General features: G+C 40.4%; 1 protein-coding gene across 3 annotated transcripts in view; it reads left to right on the top strand.

The window, feature by feature from the left end:
• LOC125891361 (protein kinase C and casein kinase substrate in neurons protein 1-like) overlaps positions 1–24,731 on the top strand; it is a 69,889-nt gene that overhangs the window by 3,011 nt on the left and 42,147 nt on the right. Inside the window, exons 3-4 of one of the 3 annotated variants that reach the window (XM_049580592.1) lie at positions 2,025–2,175; positions 17,592–17,663. The gene's annotated coding sequence lies outside the window, so the exon portion shown is untranslated. Of the gene's footprint in view, positions 1–2,024; positions 2,176–7,745; positions 8,114–8,149; positions 8,298–17,591; positions 17,664–24,731 lie in introns of those variants that run through there. The other 2 variants (XM_049580590.1, XM_049580591.1) reach the window with 2 other exon arrangements.

Below are 24,731 nucleotides of genomic sequence, written 5' to 3'. Positions count from 1 at the left end.
ATTACATATCTCATCTGGCCTGGGAACACCTCGGGGTCCCCCAGGATGAGCTGGAAGGTGTTGCTGGGGAGAGGGATGTCTGGAATACTTGGCACAGCCTGCTGCCCTGTGACCTGGGTTTTGGTTAGCAGTTGAAAATGGATGGATGGATCGATGGATGGATGAAGGTGAAACTGCAGCATGGCATTGCCCAGAGTGAGATTTGATCAGTCAATCAATCAGGTTGAAGAGAAACAAAGCGCTGTATTAATAACTCAGTTGGAATCGTTTTTATTAATGCATGTTTTGGACTGTGGGAGGAAACTGGAGGACGCAGAGAAAACCCACGCAGACATGGGCAGGACATGCACCCTCCTCACAGGAAGGACCTGGGCCGAGATTCTAATTTAGGACCTTCAAGCTGTTCGGCTTCAGCAGAGACTGAGTCTCTGTGCTGCCCATAGAAATAACTGTGAGGGTTTTGCAGTAAAACTTCCCAAAAGATTTTATGGAGTTTCCAACATCCAAATCTGATTCAGTGCAACTTAAACTAATGAAGCTGAACTGAGCCAGACAGCGGGAGTTTCACTGCAAATCCCTCACAGAATACTTCACCCATTGTCAACCTTGGGACCAGTTGGGATCTCTATGGCACTTTGGAGGACTTGATGGAGTGATGGCACTATCGGTGTCTTACATAACAGACAGTGATCTTAAATCAGAGACAGTGACAGCGTCTCTGTCATCCTCAGCCTTGAAAATGTTGGTCAGCTTGTTCTGCAGAGCCTGGGGACTACACAAACACACACAAACAGAGTCGTCTTTGGTCCATATAAATCAAAAGAGCAGTCAAAGAGCAACACTGACATTATGTTTTTGAGGGCAAGGGTGTGTGTTTTATGGCCCCCATACACATTTTGAAGCAGTAATAGACAGGTTTCTAGGTGATGTCATTTGAGGGTCCACGAGCAGACCCAGTATATACAAAACCAGAGAGGCGAGAGCTTTTAGAGAGTTAAGTGTGGTCTACGTATGTAAAAGTAGTATCACCACAATGTAAAAATACTCCATTACTAGTAAAAGTCCCATATCTAAATACTTGAGGTTTACATAAGTAAAAGAACAGAAGTACTATAGACCAACTGAATTTGACGTATCACAAGTAAAAGTAGGCAGCAGTGGGGCATCGGTGGCTTGGTGGTAGAGCAGGCGCCCCATGTGCAGGGCTGTTGCCGCGGCGGCCTGGGTTCGAGTCCGGCCTGTGGCCCTTTGCTGCGTGTCATCCCCCCTCTCTCTCCCTCCTTGACACTTGGCTGTCCTGTCCATTAAAGGCAAAAATGCCCCAAAACATATCTTTAAAAAAAAAAAAAAAAGTAGGCAGCAGTGCCTCACAACAAGAGGGTTCCTGGTTTGTACCCAGGGTTCTGTGTTCTCCTCGTGTCAACGCGCGTCTTCTCTGGGTACTCCAGGCTGCTCCCACAGTCCAAAGACATGCAGGTTAATTGGTGACTCTAAACTGTCCGTAGGTGTGAATGTGAGTGTGAATGGTTGTCTGTCTCTATGTGTCAGCCCTGTGATAGTCTGGCAACCTGTCCAGGGTGTACCCTGCATCTTGATAGGCTTCAGCCATTTTTTTATGCCACTTGGGGGCAACAGAAACAATTTTTTTGAACTTTTTTTTTTTTTTTTTTTTTTTTTTTTGAACTTGTAAATAAATATTTGCTCATCCTCCTGAGACCCAAACTTTTGTTTGGTGTACATTTTTACTTTCTTCTAGCTACTCTGGATTAGTTTGATCTGATAAGTAGAAAAAACTGCACATTGTCAACGATAATAAAGTCCCAGTGTCTTCAAACAAGATGACAATAAAGTCCCAATGTCGACGAGTACTTTGTAATTAACAGCATCTTAGCTTATTACTGTTGCTAAAATTGGTCAAATTTGTATGTCCATCAAATGTTATTTGTGCTCATTAGGTATAAGCATTATCACTATTTTTTTGTTGTCTAACTCCACGTACCTCTTCTTTTTCACCCTCATTTAAGGGGTTCGTGGCCTGAGGAAAGATCTTACCTGATGGCATGTTCAGTGGCTTCGTCCCCTGTGGTGGTCGTCTCAGTTGGCAGAACGAGGACACTTGGTGCCACCTTTCTGCCACGTCTACGGGAGGGTTCACATGTACGAGAGGTTTCACAGGTAAGCAAAGACACATGCACTTAACAAATACTGTGCAGATACAATAAGCAGAGCCAGAAGTCTCAGAAATTTCCAACTAATAGTACAAGTCTGTCCTTTGTGCCACATATTCCAAATGAAAATATAAGTCATCACCTAGCTGCCATGAGCCTTTTTCTTTGCAGTGTCTTTGTTGTTAATTTCTTGACTACTGCTGGTTTCAGCAGCTGCAGTTTCATTGCTACCAAATATAAATTTACACGTTTATGATCATGTTCAAATTGCACATTATAATCAACTGTTTCTGATAACCCATGTGTCAAGAAGAAGGCCCAATATACAGACTCATACAGACACTGAGAGCTGGGGCTGAGGTAGCTCCTCGTAATGAATGGATCCTACAGGATTTTTTGGGGGTAGCCTAATCCGGGTCTTCGGTTCCATCTGAAGCATTTCCTTTAAGAGCTCAACACATGTGCTCCTTTTAGCAGCAGCCTCCATGCTTTTGTTTTCATGCAGCGTCATGAAAAAAAAGATGTAAATTAACTACAAGTTAGCAAATTATTGATTTCAAATAATTCAAGAGGAGAACTTTTCACTCTTAGTTGTAAGTTACAGATTCACTTGATGTGAGACACTTAAAGAAAAACTGAATAATGTCTCTCCCTGTATCAGCTACAGACGTCCCACGTTGTTCGATCATTGTTTCCACTTGAATTCCTTGGGTTGTGAGCTATTTGTTCAGTTCACAAGTTGTGGCCGGAGCTTGTTTTTTGTCCAGTTTGTATGGGCAGAAGATTCAATGTAACCTCTTTAATGTTAAGAGAACATTGTCTGTAATGTTTTATATGTTCTGTGCCTCAACAGTCCCAATGATTTCATTAGAACTACTGTTTGTTTGTTTGTCTCCAAACATTTAATATTTATAAAGACTAATACTTCCATTTTTACACATCTTACATTTTAAGGGTGTTTACCAGCAAACCCATTTCACAAGAAAGGCCCTTAAATTATCTCTCTGAGAACATAATATAAGTGCATAACATGTGCAAAAGGGAATACATAATAAAGAATAGTAATATAGTAAAAGATTAACCAAAAATGTGATGGTCAGATGTGCTTCAAACTCATTATTGTAGATTATTGAGAAATAATCCTATGATAGGTAAACGGTCATTGTTAGTCAAGACAACAAACAACAATAGATTGGACTCAATAAAAATGTTTTCAATGGGTTGAATGCTTGTATATATAGTATGCCACATTTAAAATAAGAAAAATAAATACATGTCATGGTGTCTTTACTGTTTACAGGAGGTTTTTCACTGTCAGTCTGTTGCCACTAGATGTCACTAAATACCTCTGAGTTGACAAGAAGAGTTGAGAGAATTTGTCATTTCCAATGGCCATATAAATGTATGTTTTTACTTAAAACAGAGGTATGTATTCAGTCAGTGTGCTGTAAGGTAAACTGTTATTATTATTTGCCCGCTGAGTAGATATAAATAAACCACAGACCAGACACAATGGATCCCAAAATGATGGCTGTCTTTGGCTCTTTTCTCAGAATGTTTCATTTTTACTAAAACTGGAACTTCAAAAAGAGTGTGACTGGCACAGAAACATCTTATAAAGAGGTTAAATTTCCCTCAGCAGTGTGTCAGCATTTTTATAGTTTTGCATTTTCTTGTAGTTTTTAGTTTTATTTCATTCTTAATTTTGGTTTTCAATTCAGTTTAGTTTCAGTGAGTTTCTACAGTGGGTTTGCTCATTTCAGTTAATTCAGTTTTTTAGTTATAATTTTTCATTTTATTTATAAATATTAGTTGTTTTATTGTGGAGTTTTGTATTATATGCTGTATTTGTTGCATTTTAATGTGTTTTTATTGGCTGCTACCTTGGCCAGGTCTCTCTTGTTAAAGAGATTTTCAATCTAATTGGGATTTCCTGGTTAAAAGTAAAACAGATAAAAAATAAAATAAAATAAAATAAAGCCCAATATCACAAATCACAATTTGCCTCAGAGGACTTTACAGCATACGACGTCTCTCTGTCCTCACAGCGGATAAGGAAAAACTCCCGCCAAAAAAAGTTACGTTTTTATTGTTTTTAAATCTTTAGTTTTAGTTCAGGTTTTATCAGTTGAGCATTAGTTTTATTTATTTTTATTCTAGTAGAGGGTATATCTGTCAGGGCCAAGATTTTATAGGTTTTACTGAACAAACTCAGAGTCATATAGACGATCATCACAGTTTTAATAAACATTTGCATCAGTGCCTCCTTGAGCTTGTTGTTTTGACAGATTTGACCAAACTGACAAAGACTACTGCATTTTGATTTATTTATTATATTTTGTTTCATTTTATTTTGATTTATTTTATTTTAATGTAGTTTAATTTGTTTTGTTTCATTTTATTTTATTTTATTTATTTTATTCTATATTTTGTATGTACACTGCACCATTTGAATTTTTTTTTTCTAAAGACTAGTTTTTATTTTTTTTTCAGGTAAATTAAAAAAATTTTCACGCCTAGTTTTAGTGTTTTGTTTATTTTTTTAAAACTATAGTAACCCTGCAGTGTACAGTATCACTGCAGCAGAGAGAAGAACACAGCGTTATATTTAGAGGTCACATTGTTTTATCAAAGCAGACAGGAAGGGGAAAAAAACTCAGATTTCCTCAAAGCTGTTAGTGTTAAGAGTCTAATATAGATTTGGAGTAAATCATTTGCATGTGAATATTTAATGTTTTGTGTCAGTTTGGGGTGGAGGTCAGGCCTGCAGTGGAGACAGTCCCTGAGCATTTACACATGTAGAGAAAGAGATAATGCATGTGTGCATCAAAACATTTATGCTTTGATAATGAGCAGTTGTGCAGTGGTGTGTAACTGCAGTGATCAAGTAAACAGTGTGTATCATTATACCATTAGCATAAAGTTATCACCCCTCAGAGTCAGACCGAAACATCCAGCTAATCTTCTTTGAGACATTTGCTCCTCCAGCAGCCACATCTCCCCGAAACAAACACCTCCTCTCTTCACCCTGTTTGTGTGAGATGTTGAGTGGCTTTGGCAGGGCGCTTTGCTCCACTGAGAGTTGAAAGAACCAGCGCCGCAAAAAAAGAAGAATATTCTCTCCCCTGATTTAACAGAGATGTTTGCTGATGCCTGACTTCACTGTTTTTTATTTCATGTCTCTTTGTAGGAAACTAGATAATTAGCACTCTGTCAGGCTACAGGCAGATGAAACTTTAAAAGGGTTATCATCACGTGAATCCATAAAGAGTGAGGGCAGATGTTGTGTCTCGTGGTTTGTCCATTAATACAGAGTGCACTAAAAAGGGAAGAGTAAAATGGAAAGAGCTGCACTGTGAGTGTCTGGTGGTTAAAGATGAGCTCAGAAACATGTTGTCATGTCTTTACAGGATGTTTTGAGCCAATAGAGAGAAAAAATAACTCTGCATGATTAATGTTTTGCTCAAAATTAGATGTTATTTATGTTTTATTGAACTTTTAGCTTTTTTCTAACATAAACTGTGTCACCAGGTGTTGATAAATCAAATATATGTACGAACACAAGACGGAAAAAAATACAATAACTAGATAATATAAAAGTGTATTAATAACAATGCATGTAAGTAATACGATCATTATACTTTGTTTTTCCACTGTTATACTGGTCTAAATAAAGTCTCTGGCTCCACACTGAGATGTCATTTGTGGGTCACTGGGAACATACAACCTTGGGCAGATGCGTAGTCTGCTTAATGTTTTTTTCATATGTTCATGAACCTCATTTCAATAGATCTGAATCATGGGACATTCCCAGAGTAGGTGAAGAAGCATCTCTTCAGAACTGCAGCACTTCCGACAGTTTAGTCCAGTCAGTCTAACTCAAAAATGGGCCCAGCTGGGGAGGAATTGCAATAGTAGTTTAGTGGAACTTTATTTTTTTCAAGGTCAAAAGCAAACTTACAGCATTCTACAGTAACAGTCTGGGTGAAATGTTAATATTGGAGGGTCTATGTGCACCTATCCAACATATTTGGTGTCTTTTCTTAAGTTTTTGGGGTCAATCTTTTTAATAAAACACTTTCTAAGAGGATGTATTGTACCTGTGTTTGGGGGCCACTTGCAGTTTGTACCACACTGCTCCTATGGATGTATGCTCATCTAAACTGGAGATAAGTTATTCTGTGTATATTTAATATCTATACGTCTTCATTTGGTGTAAGTTAGAGAGTTATGTAGGGGACTGTAGTGCAGGGGGGGTGAAGGTTTGGGTTGATGTGGAGATACAGAGTGTATGAGCTGACTGGTTCTATTAACAGCTCTTCGACTCTGTTCTATTCAGCTATTCTATCAGCATCATTACTCTTTCTGTCAACATCTTGTTTCTTTCATTCACTTAAATCAATTTATTTAAATTGTCTTGACCGCAAACACCCGGTGACCTTTAGTTTAGAGCCGGGACTGAGGAACAGCCAACAGAGCCCTGTCTGAGGATCTGAGGCTGCGACCTGGCTCATAGGGGAGAAGCATCTTAGCGGTGCTGGGGGCGAAGCCAGGAAGCGCTTTCAAACCGATCAATATGTCTCAGACAAAAGGTATAATGGTACAATATTAATTTAGGGAGACCCATGCCCGTCTTTCTGGTTGGCATTTGAAGCTTTTCTAACTTTATCCGCTGACGTTTACCGCTCCACAAGAACATTTTGCAACTATAGTCGAACCTTTTAAAGCAAGAGGAAGACACTGAAGCTAATGATTCAGCTCTGGAATACAGTTCATCGTTGACTTCCCCCCACAGCGATAAACGTAACGGTGACCACCTTTCTGAATCTAATGATTTTTTTTTCTTTTCAATAATTTATCTGTTTAAGAAAATGAATACCAAGATATTTATGCCTTCAGTAGGCTACTGAAACAGCCCTGCCTGAAGGAATTTGTGGGCTCAAAATTAGATTTTATTTACGTTAAAAAAAGAGGGCTGTGATGCAACAATTAGACAAAGGATTAAAAAGCTTTGCAGATTCATAAACACCATTTTGTGATTTTTTTGATTCTCACATTGATGAACCAAGCTAACACCATTTATCATGTGTTTTAGCACGCTAACAAGCTCAGCAAATCCATCCTCCTCTTTGACCTCACGTCTCGTTAAGGTGTCAGTTATTATCTTAGGGCTTGCTTAGTCACCACTCAGTTAACAGCGGTTCTGGCCCTTTGAGTATATGCAGCTCTGTCACTGAGGGAGCACTCTGGTGCAGACAGAAGATCTTTGCACAGCTGTGTAAACCAGCAGGTGAACAGACCTTCCTTTATGTCTTTGAGGACAGAGGATGGAGATTCAGCAGGCCTGTTAAGACAGCTGAAGGACGAAAACACTCAGCCTCCCTCCCCCTGCAGTGATGTGCAATGTGGGCGTGATTGACAAGAAAGGGGGCGACGCCTCCTCCTGCCATCTGCTCTCCTTATTGGCTGGGAAGTGGAAGTCACATTCGGGGCTCTCCCCATCATTCAAACATCCCTGGTATTTTAGAAATTGAATTTATCTGTAATGAATAAATATTTCTCTTAAACTCAAATGTGATTCACGTAAAACTGAAGCTCACCTGCACCTGCAGATGTGTTGACACCTCTCTAAGCTCCCTTAAGCTCATGTGAATGTTGGGAGGGCAATTTGAACACCTTCTTGTCCGAGTTGCATTCGCTGCACTCGCTTTCCCCCTGCAGCCTATTTCTGTCGTCCATTGAAAAGGAAATCGCTGGGCCATCCCCCCGACGCGCGCCTGTGCCGTGGAGCTCCCCCTTGCTGCGTGCATCGTGATCTAGTGGATGCAGAGTCTTGCAGAGAGAACGCAGGGTCACCTTCTGTCACTGCAAGGGGAAATACTGAATAAATTGCAGCACAGGCTGTCAGGTAGTAGTGCACCTCAGCGGCAGCAGCAGCATCTCTGGTAAGTCAGTTACTCAGTGTGTGTGAGTGTGTGTGCGCGCGCTCCGTGTCGATGCCACATTGCTGCACAAGAAGAGAAGCTGAGCATCCTTTTAGCAAAGGGCGACGCGGGGATAAAGGAATCTCGCATCATTTCCCATCGTTCGGATAATGCCTCATCTCGTCTCTGCTGCGATACCAACCAAGTACTGACCAACCAAGATTTATTTGCAATGCTATAGCTGCTGTGGCAATTGTGAATTATGCATGCGTCATTTTAAATGGTGTGCATACGCCAAGGGTGACAAGGACCGTCTTGCATCATCTTGGATTACTATTGCATGCTTTGCTCGCCAGCTGAGCTACATTCATGAGTCGTTCGGTTCGGTTTATGCAACCTTTGACATAAGATGATGCGGGGTGCTTTTACTATGCAGCTTTTTGTTTTGCCCTTCGATTTGGCCAATGAGAAAATTTGACCTCAAAGTGAAATAGCAGTGCTGCTTGTTTATCTGCTCCTGATATGCTCTACAGAAGGATGAGCATGTCTGTATGATATCAAAGCCGTGTAGTAGAAGGAGATGGTGGTCAAGGCTGGGGAAGGATTGCCATTTTATGTTCCTCTCCATGCGTCAAATGGGTAAACAAGACCAGGAGCGTGAACTGCGTCGATTAAATATGTCGTAATCAGCTGTGCTTTATGTTTATGGTTTGGTTTAATGGGTGCAAATACACGTTAGGACTCAGGAATCGCCCTGTTCTCTGTGTGAGGATTTCTCGGTGAAATGGACGCGAATGTTAATGAGTGAGAGCACTCCGCTCTGACGTTATGTAATTGGTTGTCACAGCACAGTGAGGAGCCATCTCTAGCGTCATTGTGTGTTTTTTTCCCCCTCTTCCTCCTCTCTGACAAACCAGCAGAGGAGGAGCATTCTGTTTTCTACATGGGATTAGGTGCATGTGGTCGTTTTAATCATTCATCAAATCTGCTCCCGAGCTGAAATGCATCCAGGCTTACAGCTGACTAAAAGTCTCTCACGGCCACGTTCATGCGCTCAGCTGCAGGAGATGGTGTTGTGATGCTGCTGTGTGTGGTTCATGTGACGCTACAGCTACTATCCACAGACATTGCGTGTCTGCTGTGTGTTTTTTGTATGTGTAGCCTGAGATGGTGACGTAGCAGATGAGTGGCAGGTGGCTCGTGCCCGCCTCAGCTTGTTTTGGAGCTGTCCGCGGTGCTGAATTCACTGTTTGCTGGAGTGCGTGTCTGTCAGCAGCCAAGGTGCCCCCAAGAGAGCCCCGCACGAGGCTGCAGAGGAGAGATGATGATACTGTCAGGGGGGTAATCCAATTGTGTTGCGGACAGAGGAGTCAAAGAGTAGCTGCTATTTATTAGCAGACTGCTCACTCCTCACGGTGGAGACGAGTTAAAAGCAGTGTATCACCAGGAAGTGCCTGGGATTTTAGTAAAGGCAGAATATTTGACAGCTCTATCTATCTATCTATCTATCTATCTGTCTATCTGTCTGTCTGTCTGTAGCAGCCTGTATGTACGGTGGCTTTTAGGGTCAAAACATGACATATCAGAAAACACAATGTTTCAGAAAACACAAGGACATTTTAGAAAACAACCACATTTCCCAAAACAAAATACTGCAATATTACATTTTTTTCAAATGTCGTAGTGTGAAAAATGTTGTAGTTTTCAGTAATGTCAGTGTGTTTTGACCCTCAGGGCCACCATATTTATGGCTTGTGACCTCTTAAAATGAAGCAATATGTGGTTGTTATCATAAATCACACACAAGTTATGGCCTTTGTGCAAAGGCAGAATATTTGACACATCTGTCTGTCTGTCTGTCTGTCTGTATGTAGCTGTGGTACCTAGCCTGTATGTACGGCAGCCTTGAGGGTCAAACCATGACATATCAGCAAGCATAACGTTTCAGAAAACAGAAGGACTTTTTTGAAAACAACCACATTTCCTGAAACAAAACAAAAAAAAAATACTGCAATGTTTCATTTTTTTCAAATGTCGTGTTTTGTGAAATGTTGTCCACAATGTCGATGTGTTTTGACCCTCAGGGCCACCATATTTATGGCTTTTAAAATGGCTCTTTAAATGAAGCAATATGTGGTTGTTACCACAAATCACACACAAGTTATGGCCTTTGTGTAAAGGCAGAATATTTGACACATCTGTCTGTCTGTCTGTCTGTCTGTCTTTCTGTCTGTAGCAGTGGTACCCAGCCTGTATGTATGGTGGCCTTGAGGGTCAAAACATGACATATCAGAAAACACAATCACATTTTAGAAACAGCTACATTTCACTAAACAAAATGACGTTCACAAAACACTACAATGTTGTATGTTTTATGACATGTTGTGCTTTCTAAAATGTCATTGTGTTTTGACCTTCAGGGCCACCGTATTTATGGCTTTTGACCTCTTAAAACAAAGCAATATGTGGTTATGTCCACAAATCACACAAAAGTTACGGCCTTTGTGTTTTCTTTTGAAGGGTTCTTACCACCTGAAGAGTTAAAAAATATTTAATAAATCACCTGAGGAATAATGGCAAAAAATAGGAAAGTCAGAGAAAATGTAAAATAATGGCATAAATGGTGTTTTAAAGACTAAAAATATAGTAAAGTGATGTAAATTTATCAATGTACCAAACTTTTTATTTGTTTTAACGCTTGCCTTAACCCACTTAGTCATTATATCCACATTGTTGATGATTATTAATCTAAAACAGAGGTGTCAAACTCATTTTTAGTTCATGGGCCACATACAGCCCAATTTGATCTCAGATGGTACCATCAGCTCCAATATTTTCTCCTTTTCATGTAAAGAATTACAAGTACATTCTGTAGACGTTCATCCTTTTACAAAACAGATGAACAGCCTGAGATGTCTTAAGAAAATTAAGTGCAGTTACAACAGTGTGTCAGTTTTTCCACATTTTCACCGTCATCACATGTGCATTTATCCACACATTTCCTGATACGATATGATACAGATTCTTTTGAACTGAAGCTCCTGATTGACAGTATTTTGCACAATGTTCAATATGTTTATACACAGTCACAGTCAATATTCGTTGTTGTATCAGTGAACTGTATCCTGGTCAGGGTGGAAAAGCCTCTGAAGCAGAACTTTACACTGAAGTAGGCAACATATTTTTGAACTTGCTCCTGAAACATGGCACCTCTAGTCCAGTCATCTAATGGGCTGGATTGGACCCTTTGGTGGGCCGGTTCTGGCCCACAGGCCGTATGTTTGACACCCCTGATCTAAAATCTCATTGTGTTGAATATTTTCTTGGGAAAAAAATGGTCAGAAATATTGTTATGTTTGATTTTGTCCTCCAGTCCTAGCGTTAAGGAAGTGCTTTTGAGGACATTGAAATATATCGAGATATAGCCTAAAAATATTGTGAAATAATTTTCAGGCAGGACATACCGCCCAGCCCTACGGCGGCCTTGAGGGTCAAATGACAACATAACAGAAGACCTAACATTTCACAAAACCAAACATCATCTCACAAAACACTACAATATTGCATTTTTAAAATGTTGTGTTTTGGAAATGTGGATTTTTCTGAAATGTTATCGTGTTTTTTGAAATGTCATCGTGTTTTGACCCTCAGGGCCTGATCTGTAGCGGCCTTTTTAGGACTACATTTGGACCTAGTAGGTAAAGCCAAGTATCGGACGTCAGTACCTGTTTGGTACAGACCGAAATATGTCAGTTACCAAAAGCTTGCATTGATGTCTGGGCACATTTATGATCGTGTTTACTTATTTTTTGATCAGATAGTTTCAATAAAGAAGCCAATTTTATACAGTGTTACTTGGGCAAAGGCACTGAACAGCTGCTTGAGTTTATTCAAGATGTCAGAAGTTGCCATCTTTTTAAAAAATATGTTGAAAAATATATCTCCAGCTTTCAAAGGAGGTATTGGAAAATGTTTTGGTATCAATACTGAAACTCAAACTATCAAATATTCAGCTGGTAAGCCTCACATGCCCTGTAACCAACTGTATTTCTCTATTTATACACAGTTGTTTGTGTCTGTGTGTCTCCACTGCTCGGCTGTGTTCTTGACAGACATAGAGCTGTTAATTAAGTCACAAACTCTCCCTCCTCTTCCTTTTGAAGCTGCGTGTTTATTTTCTAAAGCCACAAGTGTGTCCTCTCTAACTTCCTGTAGTGCTCTCTCGTTGTGTCTGCCGTGTGCCGTTCATTTTGTGTCGCCACGCTTGACTTGTTTTTGTTTTCGATTACAGCGAGGCAGCATCTTCCTGCTCAGGAGGCTTGTTGTCAGAATTTAATTAGGATTTGCTCTCAGGAAACCGCTGGCTTGATCTGTGGTTATCTTTAACCTTTAATAGAAAACAGTAGTTGTGACATTAATGTAATCTATTAAAGGGGGCGCAGTGATGGTGCGGAGCAGGCTGAAGCCAGGGAGTGGAAATGTAATAGTTTGGGGCAGTTTTGCTAAATGGTTTTAGGTAGTTTTTAATCCGACTTCACTTTGGTTTCTTTTTGGCCGTGTCCATAATAACTGACAAAGGATTAACAGGAGCGTGGGATTTGTGGGAGGCACTGCAGTTCAAGCTATTGTCATTTGTTTGTTTGTTCTGTTTAGTGTCACATAGCTAAAATAGGTGCTGTACTTCTCACAAGTGAGGGTTGTTTCATGCCAGTTAAAACCATAATTATTTTTTCTTCACACATAACAGTAATTTTCTTTTACAGCTGCAATTTCCCTTCTCTTCATTTCTTCTCTTATGTTTCATTACAATGCATTAAGACAATGTGAGGGCTAAAAGAAGCTGGTGCAGAATACTGACACGTGCAAATCACTTTCTAGATTTTAAATCCACGTTTAATCCAAAATAGGTTTCCCTTACATCTGATTCTTGCTGTGTCTCTCTCCGTATATCTCACATGGCAGGTCTGAGGTGTTTCCTCATGTCGGTGACCTTTGTGTTGCCGTGTTACATTGTCAGTCCTTGGTGTTTGTGGGTGGTCCTGAGACGCCATGTGTGAGGCAGAGAGGACAATGTGTGAAACAGCGGGGCGTGTTTTTCATGTGTTGTGTTGATGAAAGGGTTAAAGGCTGGCGTTCCTCCGTGAAAAGGGGCGATAGTGGTGTCTGACAAGGTGTGAAAAAAGAGGCAATGTAAGAACAGAGAGTCTGAAGGGCAGCTGGAGTGTCTCATTTCTCTGAGTGCACAGGAGAACGCACGCAGGCGAAGGCTCTATCCTTGGTGGAAGATTTATGACACTGGAGATGATCAAAAGCACCCACGGTGCCTTTCACACCACTAAAAGAATTTTTCTGTCGGAGAATCTGTTTGATTTTACGCTAAATGCTACAGAGATAAACAGAAGTAAGATGCTTTTAATATTCTAGCTATTTTGTGAAATACTATCAAAAGGATGAGATGTTAATTTCATCTCTATGTAGGGGCATACCAGCAGATAATGTTTCTCTTGTAGAACAGTATGAATGAGGTTCCTGCTACACCAATATGTCTGCGTTTGTCTCCTCATCATGTAGCTGTGGCTCAACCTGAGGCAGAGCACTGACTCGGTGTGTGTGTCATGATCTTTTTGGGCCATTCAAAATGGAGCCCCAGCGCTCTAGTCAAGGGGATGAATCATGTGCTATAGTTTGGATCGATACTTGTGTGGTTGAACATCAGTGGGGTTTTGTTGATGCATTGTTTGTTGACAGTTGCGTGTACCTGTGAATTCGGCAGTTCCAGGTCATTGCTGTGAACACTAGAGGGTGTCAGATGATATAATGTTGCCTTCTGGCCTGGAGAGTGAAGCAGGTCATCATGGTATGTGAAGACGATTTTCTGGGACTGAAATCCTCGATCAGAAACCAGAAAATTATTTAACTGTTTCATTGTTTGGTCCATAAAGAGTCAAATTTGCTTATATTGTGTTAGCAGGGCTCAACACTAACTTTTAAAAGTGGTTGCCAGGTTGGCAACAAGGCATCAGCTTTTAGTTACTGAATCTCAAAATATAGTTGCCTTGCTAGTGATAGATATTTGATGAATATATTGCTATTAGAAAGCAAGAAAGATGTCACAAGGCACTGGGGTAAAGAAACACCACCAACGAAGGACCAGTGGCTAACAATAGTGGAAGAAATCTTTTTAATGGAGAAATTGACACACATAATAAGACAACAAGAAGCACTGCTAGAAAGACAGTGGGGAAAATAGACTCTATACAAGACTCAAAAAGACGACACTGGACTGGAATAACAATCAATAGATACACTAATCCTTGAGGCTGTAAAAATGTGTGTTTACCCAAGCAGTTGTGTTTCACTGGCTCTAATTATTTTTCATTTATTTTATTATTTTATTAGGCTGTTGTAACTGACGTGTCTGTGTCACAAAAATTGTTTCAATAAAAACGTTGAATTATTAAGATACATATGCAGTTATACGAACTTAATGAACTTGATGCATAACTTTGATAGACTGTAAAAATGGTGGACATAGCCACTATGACGTCACCCATTGGTTTGTGGACTCCTGTTTTGAAGCCTTGAGTCTTTTAGCTGTTGCCATCTTGGATTTTTAAACCAGAGGTGAACTTATATAAGAAGAGAGGGGTGGATCTGACTCATAGGCTGTGGTGACATCTCAGGTCGTCTGTTTATTTCGGCTGTAAAGTTGGGCATTTTAACATGAAGGTCAAAGGGAATTGATTCACTTCTGGAGCAAGCCAAAAGTGGCCATTAAAAGAACGGCACTTCGGCTTTGGCTTCATTTTTCAGCTCCTGAGGTCACCGCTTGTCCACTTAGTGAGGTTTACGTTGTTCATGCTTTGCAGTGTAATTTTATGTCCAGCTTAAAGATGCCAGGATGCCTCTCAAGATTTACAGATTTCCTTTTCATTCATTTATGTTCATCTGGTTCTTTGTCACTTGAATCACTTCGCACCTTTGTGTCATATGTTGACAGGTTAGTTAAATGTTTCACCTGCCAGTTAAACAACTACATTTGCTTCACCATTGTCTCTAAGAACAGATGCTTGTGGTCACAGGAGTAAACCATAGATTGTTTAAAAAATGGATGTAGCTACCGTGACGTCACGTATTTGTTTGTGGACTCCCGATTTGAAGCCTCAAATTTGGCATTTCAGGCATCGCCATCTTGGTTTTTTGGAGGCAGAAGCAACCATATTTAGACGAAAGGGGAGGAGCTGTGGAGGAGAGAGGGGTCAATCTGACCCATAGACTGTGGAAACACCTCACGGACAGCCTGTCACTCAAAGCGGACCTCCCTTAATTATGCGTAACTTAAAGCCTGTTGTTAATGTTAAAAAATGTGGTTTCCATTGGCAGCCTGGCAACTGTTACTTTTGACCCCTGGTTATTGTACATGATGGAAAAAATAAACAGATGTTCACATATAAGAGACTAAAACCAGACTGACAGTTTTTCTTAAAGAGCCAAAAAAACCCGATATATTTTGATGTATGGGGTAATTTTGTGGTGTCTAATCAAGTAGGTGTCTCACCTCAGAAACTGCAGCCAGCAGTGAAGTAGATGATTTCTTCATGAGGAGACTGCTGATCTCTGTATCTTTCAGACTGAACACTCAGAGGAAAAACACCAGTGACACAAAGTGACCATGACTCAGCATTTTGACATGAATTAGTGCCAGAGTGTGTTGGATGTGGTCGTTCATGGTGCCCACATCTCAGGTTGCTTGATTCGATGGGTGGGCTGCTTCATCACCGGTTTTTGCCTGAAATTCAGTCCATCCATCTGTTATCGAAACTGCTTATGCTGCTCATAAGGTGCAGCAGGAGCATATCCTTCCCCCCCCACACACACACACACACACACACACACACATGCAGAGGTGATGTACACCCTGCACATGGGGGACTTGTGCAAAGACAAATGCAGAAAAAAGAATAACTCGTGTCAGTCACTTTCAAAGACAGATCAAGCTGAATCTAAATCATCAACATTCTTCACTGAATGTACACGTAGTAAAGACAAGACCAGACAAGATGGTCGTGTGATGAAACATGAGCATGATGTTGAAGCTGGAGCTGCAGCTAGAGTTTGTTTTGTTACTGATTCATTTGACGACTACTGATTGGATTTAAATGTGAAGAGCAGTTTCCCAGATCATGAAGAGACACCTTCAAACTGCTTTAGATAGAGTGGTGCAGGACTGAATCCTTTTACGTGTGTTAAATAAGGCAGTTGCTAAGTGGCTAAATGAGACCACAGAACTTCATCACACTGAACGCAGCTTCACAGCCTCGTTGTGGTCACGTTGAATACATGTAACCGTGGGGTAGTTTGTATATAGACTAACATTAGAATTTAACTTCGGGCGATTGCATTCAGGATAAAAGAATCATTAAAGTTGTTCCTACAGCCATAGTGAGCATTATGTGTTGAATTTTGTGCTCTTTATGCATGGCGTTAAAATATGTACCTTGCACGTCCAGATACGACGTGCAAGGTACCCGAGTGCGTTGGTTGTTGAGGTTCTGGGACACCGTGTCGTTCTGCCTGTTACATGCATTGTCTTCTTTCAAAATACGCTTCCTTTGTCACGGGAAATTTAAAGTTTACATACGGTCTCTTTCAAAATAAAGGCACTACGTCAGTACAACACCACGAATAGATGTTTTTTTTCCTTCAACAATGAGAACACCTGGTTAGGTTCAGGAAAAACGTGTGCAGTGACAGTGTTGCTCTTGCGGTTGAGCGCACCTGCCGCATGTCTATATTGAAAACAATGAGTTTGAGGATGTGTACAGCCCCTATCACAGCACCCAGTCATGTATCATTTGACGTCAAAGAATGGCTTTAATCTTTGGTGTTTTGTCAACGACTTCAGAGTGAGACCGGGTTGGGAAAAGCATGTAGGGTGATTCTGATTAATCATTTTAAAGCCGATATTGGTCGATACTGATGATGTGCCAGTATTGTCATGCAACCCTAGTGTGATACATTGTCTGCTGATACATATTGTTAAAAGAATCATTACAGAATTCACACCAAAATAATTATCCTTTTTATCCATGTAGACCACACAGTACATAATTACTGTTTACTGTGTTTGAACAGCTAACTTCACAACATTCTCATTTTAACTGGTTTACAATTCTGCCAACTTTGAATTATGTACAACAGCTGGTTTATTAGTGCACAACTCTTGAGTCACAGAGGAGGCTGGTATTATTAAATCTTTTCCCTCCCACAGTGTCAGAGTTTATTCATCTCCGCTTGATTGTGACAGTTCAAAAGGAAATTCAACTAACCTCTTAATATCTTTGCCTCTGTTAATATAATTGCTGTTTTGACACTTTGTCTCAAATGTGTTGGGCTGATTTCCATTCCCATTAGTCGGAGCAGTTTAGCAGCACTTAAACTTACTGTTACTCGATGCTCAAAAGGGCTGACCCCAACTTCTCATGTTTTATTTCCACAGGTGATCTCCTGCAGGGGACCAACAGCTCTCTCCAAGGTTTATGGAAACCTGACCTCCCATTTGGCGGAGAAGGTGAGTTGTACCTGTGTGTGTTGTCTGTTGTCCAAAATCTTCCTGTTTCCTTGATCCTCACATAATCTCACATGTTGTCCAGAAGAACCAAGTGATTTTTAAAGACCTTTCTGTATAATGTATAACGCTAAAACACACCACTTGAGGTAATTAATAGCTCTTTGTCAGTGGTGTTAATATTTCATGAAGGCGTTCCAGTGTGTCACTGAGCTAACTGGAGGTCATTTTTTGTTTCTTATAACAGCCTTACACCAAATGATTTTTCAAGCAATTAAACATGCAGACTAATTTCATATGTCATAATAAAATAATGAGTTTTACCTCAGGTTTGCAGCACACCGGTGATCTCAATCGTTTGGTTTCAGGTGGTTATAAAAGTCAGTACGAGCTGCCTTATATTGGTCTTTTTCTCGTCTTGTTCTGATGAAATCAAATGTGTTTGATATTCTAATAAGTTTTTAGTTGTGGCCCATGCAAACAGTGAAGTTCAATAATGTGAATATTATCAACAACTAACAGGTGCACCCTCTCTCCAACTTCAAACAGCGACAACAAGGGTATATAGTAAAGATGGAGGGGACTCAGGGGAAATGCAAGAACGTGAACAAGTCTTGGTTCTCTTGTACTGTCAAAGATAAGGAAAACGCTGGTGGGCTTGTGGAGTGACTAAGAGTTTGTGTTTAATCTGGCGTTTATCTGATCCACCAACCAGAACTTTTTTTAATGAGGAGTCTTAGTTTTTTAAACAGTTTGCCTCTTATTCCACTGGCCTTCTCCCACTAAAATAGTGCAGCCAACCAACAGAGGCCTGGGTGTGAATTGAGATGCCAAAATTCAAAATGTCATGTTTGTAATCAAAATACAGTTTGTCTTTATAGATTACATTGATTCTGAATTGAGAAGAATACTGGCAATACTTGATGCCTTCTATCTTTTTTGCGGACAAGTAAGGTTGCTTTCACCCCTGCCCTGTTTGGTTTGGTTCGATCTTTGTTTGCCCCCTAAGTGAGGTTCGTTTTGGCAGGTGTGAACACATTCGGGTGCAACCTTCTTGAAGAGGTGGTCTCAGTCCAGTTGTAAACTAACTCTGGTGCGGTTCGTTTGTGGTGAGAACGTGTTCCGACCTCGATCTGAAACAATCCTGGAGGATTATTAATGTGCACCTCCTCCTGTACTGCCTTAATATGCACATTCAGCACATCCAATGCATCAAAACATTGTTTTCTAGTTGGAGCCGCACCTCATTTTCAAACTGTATGGTTTGACTAAAATGAACAATGACAGCAATATAGTCCACGATGACCAGCGCTAAAATCAACCTGCGTAGTTGTCCCTCCATTGTGACATTAGAAAGTGTAACATTTATCTTGCAAGTGTACTCTTCTTCAACATTTTGTTTACTTCCTGGATTTTTCCCACATGGAAATTCTGACCAATCAAGAGCAGCTTTCTCACACAAGGTATTTGATCTGGTCCGCTTGAACATGCTGCCGTGAGAACACGAACCAGCTCTACGCAATTATGCAACTTTGTGGCAAGACAACTCTAGGTCTCTAAGCACCCTTAGAAACTATTAATGAGTCAAAGGGAGTTTGGCGTAATGTCTTTCCACTAGGAGCAGGATCGGAAATAATTCATGAGTCCCTTGCGGTCCATTTAGAAAGGACCTGAAACCCACTTTTGGACTGCGATCCACCAGTTGGGAACCACTGATCTAGAGATAGTCTTGCGAATAGTGAGCCTGTAAAATCCCCAGTCTTTGCAAAATCATATAGTGTGTGACTGTAAACTCACCTTGTGTTTAGATGTGAGAGGACGTCAGACTTTCCAAAGTTTTCTTGTGTATTCTAGGAATTTATATTTAGACTGTTGTATTGAATTGTCCTACTCTGTGCATGAGTGTGCTCTGCATGATTAACATGACATATAGGATTACAGCACTACTGTCGGGTTGCATTTCAGCTCTCTCGTGATCGTATCCACTGATCTGTATCCTCTGCGGGTTTCTGTAACATTTAAACTCTCTTAATAATTGACGTAACTTTTGCTTTTAGAGGCGGTTATCTCAGAATTGTATTACCTCCCTGAGAGCAGCTCTCGTTGTCTCACTGGAGAGAATATCTCTGGAGTGATTATTGATTTCCCGGTTTGATATCTTTGTTTTGGGTGCATTATGGCAGCAGAGCCTCGCTGCAGCAGGAAGGTTAAGCAGCTGTTTGATAAGCACAGCCTGTTGTTTGTATATGCAAGACGGCTCATCAGAACATGATGGCCCAGTTCAGTGAGGCTTCTCCAGGGATCCTTTGCAGTTTGGACTGTGAGAGGAAGCTGGGTCAGAAGAATAATACGGTCTGAGTGTTGGTAAACAAAGTATGCTCCAAGGTTGAGTGGGAACTTAAGAGCCCAGAAAGAAAATATTCTCACCAGCAGCAATATTAAACCTGTTAGTCTTGTCCAGACAATATTTCTACTCTGTCTACCCTCTGGCCTCTGAAACTACATCACCGTTTGTCCACAAATACACTGTTGAGTTTTTCATTTGCAGAAATGTCTCATCAGATCAGGGAATTCTAAATATTCAGTTATCTTATTTTGAGATATTTGATTAAGGATAAGATGTACCAGTTTGATTCCACATTTCATAATAACCAACATGGCATTTTTTAATAATAAAAAAGATATCATCTAATCTAATAAAGTCTTAATTTAGAACAAGTTAAAGCTGTACCGAATGTCTTCTCACCGTAATAGTGTTAGAGCCACAATAGTCTTTTTTATGGTGGTTATATAAATGAAATTTATGGTGCCGTTAGATTGCTGCCACACTGCACAGTTAATACAGGTGCAGAGAGCAAACCGTTTTTGTCCACAGTAAAAATGTTGTTTTTTAAAAGGCTAAATGCCAATAAAAAGGGATTAAATCTACAGCTGGCATGAAACCAGATTTGTACTACACAAGTATCATGGCCAAAAGAGCTCCCAAATAACAATGTTATTGTGAACTTTTTTTGGCAAATGAATGACACTCAAAATACGAGTGTAGGGAGGTGGGGAGAGGGTCTGTAACCAAACCTCTAAAGGATTTACAGAAAGAGCAGTTTCACTTGAAGGATGAAATATTGAAATGGCAACCAGGTGGTGGGAAGAGAGATGAGGGGAAAACAGGAAGAAACAGAAATAATTTAAGAGGTGCTGGATACTTATACGATATTATCATATGTGGATTTGTAACATGATGTCAATATTTCATTTTATATATCATGGTTTTCTCTGCCCCCTCTGGGTAGGGAGAGTTACTGCGTTCAAGTTCAAGTATCTCGGGGTCTTGCTCTTGAGTGAGGGTAGAATGGAGCGTGAGATGGATCAGCAGTTTCACTACACCATCAGGGTGAAGACAGAGCTGAGCTGAAAGGCAAAGCTTTCTATTTACTGGTCCATGTACGTCTAGCACCCTCACCTATGGTCATGAGCTTTGGGTAGTGACGGAAACAATGAGATCGCAGATACAAATGAGTTTCCTCCCTGAGGTAGCTGAGCTCAGCCTTAGAGATAGGGTAAGGAGTTCGGAGTAGAGCCGCTGCTTCTTCGTGTCAAAATGCGTCAGTTGAGTTAGTTCAGTATCTGATCAGGATGCCTTTTGGGCGCCTCCTGTTAGATGTGTTCTTGGCACGTCCAACTCGTAGGAGGCCCCGGGGCAGACCCAGAACACGCTGGAGAGATGATATATCACATCTGGCCTGGGAACGCCTCGGGTCCCCCAAGAGGAGCAGGAAAGTGTTGATAGGGAGATGGACTTCTGGGGTGCTTTGCTTGGCCTGCTGTCGCCCCATCCCGGCCCCGGATAAGTGGATGAAAATGAATGGTTGTCATCAATACTGGTATATCAGGACACTCCTACCTGAAGTTCCATTATACTATTTTGTTAGATGAAAACAAATGATGATAACATCTGTCTTTGTTCAATAAATCTTGAGTTTTAGTTATTGGAAATTGAGTGAGTTATTGAAAATCTAATTCTACAAATAGTATAATACTAATAATATTAGTGTAGCTTAATATTTATCTGCAACTGTGCAAACATATCAGGCTTAATGCAGTTTTAAAAATGAAAAAAAAAAAGGAAAGCTATGCAGCACTCCAATGTTGATGTAGAATTTGATTGTCAGTGTTATGAATGAAACTTGAAGCTTCAACCTGTTCGTTCAGCCCAGATACAAGTCTCACAAGTCACGGTTATTTTTAGGGCAAGTTGAAAGCAAGTTTTCAAGGTGATAATACATCTGTAAAACGTGCCATATTTCACAAAACAGCTCTATTGAGAGAAAGGAAGTGGAATTCATGTGTTACAATCCAGAGTTGTGTTTGCAGCACAGCCAGTCATTATGTTAAAAGAGCACGCAATCAAACAAAACAAACCATTTGATATCATTGATTTGTTATCTGTCAGCAACACTTTGCTGAACGGGCTGTAAAAATTTGGAAAGTAGGATAGTGATATTTTAAAATTCTTAAATTCAGATTTAGAGTCGATCACTGCTTCCTCCTCGTGCCAGCTGGGGCTCGGTGGCTTGTTTATGCCTTCAGGCTGTTTAGCCAATTCTTACATGGAAACATTTACACCAGACTTATTTATTTTTCTTCCTTCTTTATTTAACAACCAGCAGCACTAGTTTGGCTCCTGATTAGGCACGTCCATCCATCACTCTCCGAGCCAAACTGACAGTATCTGTCGTCAAGACTACTTCAAATAAATATAACAGGTGTGTGCCAATTCCAAGTATGATATAGTCTTGAGTTTTTGCTTTCTGGTGCCAAGTTATGTCTTCATGCTGTCAGGTTGCTTGTTTTCCATGAGTTGACTGTCACCGCAAACAATTCCAGTCGTGAGTCCTGTCTTTATTTTTGCATCTCAGGTTTAATTTGAGCCTTCATTGTCACTGAGCACACAGTGGGATCAGACAGACACTTCCTAAATGGCCTTTGGGTATTATAGGTTGGTATAAATAGGAATGTAAGGTGATTATAGTCTGGGCATTCAGTCGACGCATCTCTGGTGCTGTTGCTTGTGTTCTCAAGTCTGTTTCCTGTTATCATGATCACATTTCAATCAGGAGAGACAGCTGAATTAAGTGAAGATGATTGTTTATCACAGATTACATGTGCACAGATTAATAGATGATGTGATGATTAAGATTTGACTGAAAGACGCTGAGACGCTTCAGGGAGATTTTGTAATGGAGGTGCATCTGCCCTGAGCAGCAGCAAGATAAGTCCCCGATGGAGTCTAGACACTGGTGGTGGCTGATGACTCTGTTGAGGCTGATGAGTCTGATGAAGCTGATGAATGGAGGGTTTTGCATGACAGCAGCATTAACACACTTAAGGCAGAAAGAGAATCTAGGACAGCAGGAAGATTAATTGGCTAACAGTGAAGGTGTGTCACTGTGCTATTAATTAACTGTGATCAGGTAATAAAACAGCTGATTTCTCAGTTGACAACTCCTAACAACGACAACAAGAAATTATGAGTGAGCACATGTGCGATCAGTGAGTGACAGATGGTATGAGAAATAAATTACCAGATGAGACAAACAGATATTCATTAGTCCTTTTGGAAATTTGTTGTGTACCCTACAGCAATGGTTCCGACTGATAGGTCGCGGTTAGAGATGCACCGATCCAGCTTTTTCAGTTTCGATTGATCCCAATGCTGTGGCTTTGAGTATCAGCCAATACCGATCCGATACCATGGTTGACCTAAAAAGTTATATACCTTTACATGTAGAACAGAAAAGACTAGAGGCATCAGGCATTGATGACTATGCCATTCTTTCCTAAGATGAAATAGGGATGCACCCCCTAGTCACGGTCCAAAAGTGGGTCGTGGGATCATTCTGAATGGATCGCAAGTGACTTGTTAATATATCAGCTTTGTAAAATACACACTTTATTTTGAAGCACAGTGAATTTCTGGCACAAGCTTTTATTTCGAAGTGCCTTTATGTGCTGTAGAGTGAGTGAATAACAAGCAGCTACTTAACAGAGACAGCAAACCACCTTGACGATGTGGCCAAATACAAGTATGACGCTGAATATATTAAACAGTGTGGGCCTTGAACCAGTGACTGAGGAGAAATCTGGACCACTTGGGAGCCACTGCCCTACAGCAGTCCTCACATACTTTTTAATGTTTGTAATATTCAGTCATTGTGCAAAATAAGAGAAAGCATTTTGGCCAATTCTGATTGTAAGGCCAATATCGGCCATTACCAATGACGTGCTGATATTATCGAGCATCCCTCGAGTTTTCTCATTAATTTTTAGCCATGCTAGCATTGTCGCTCTGTGAATGGCAATGTCAGTCTCTAATTACTGATATGTTGTAGATACATTCATGGCCCCCAGAGGATGAATGTTACTGACTTCAGTGATCCCCTTTTCTCCTAGTGCCACCATAAGGTTGACATTTGTGTTTCTTAGTACAATTACTGTTGGGCGATTGGATTAATTATTAGGTCATACATTCATGTCCCCCTCAGGATGAACCATGATAGCTTTGGTGATTCTCTGTTATGTTTCTGCTGTGCCATTATCAAGTTTGCACAATGATTTATTTGACTAAAATATCTGCAAAGGTAATGACATTCCCATCAGTCTCAGCTGTAATATGTGTATGGTGACTATTAGCAGATATCAGCATGCTTACATGCTAAACCAAGATGGTGATGGTGAACTCTTAGCTCCTTTTTTGTTGTATTGAATCTTTTTTCATCTTTAAAAAACAGTGTGAAGGCAGCTGATAGTGGAGCAGCTCCTCTTCTCTTCCCTCTCATGTACAAACAAAAGCAAAGATACATTTTTATCATCAGGCACATCGAGTTTCCAACTGACTTTCATGGTCAGCATAAAAAAAATTTCATTTAGCAGTTACATGTGTAGCCATTACTTCAGAAAGCGAACCCAAGGCTGTCGGTAACAAGCCTCTGGGCTGTTTTTAAAAAAGGAAATAACCTTATTGAGTTCTGCTGTTAGGGGCAGTCATACGTAAAAACCTATTTATTTCTAAAA

The sequence above is a fragment of the Epinephelus fuscoguttatus genome, linkage group LG7 (genome assembly GCF_011397635.1).
Source record: "Epinephelus fuscoguttatus linkage group LG7, E.fuscoguttatus.final_Chr_v1".
Classification (NCBI taxonomy): Eukaryota; Metazoa; Chordata; class Actinopteri; order Perciformes; family Serranidae; genus Epinephelus; species Epinephelus fuscoguttatus.
Note: the sequence above shows the minus strand (reverse complement) of the source record. Positions and strands in the feature narration are given on the sequence as shown.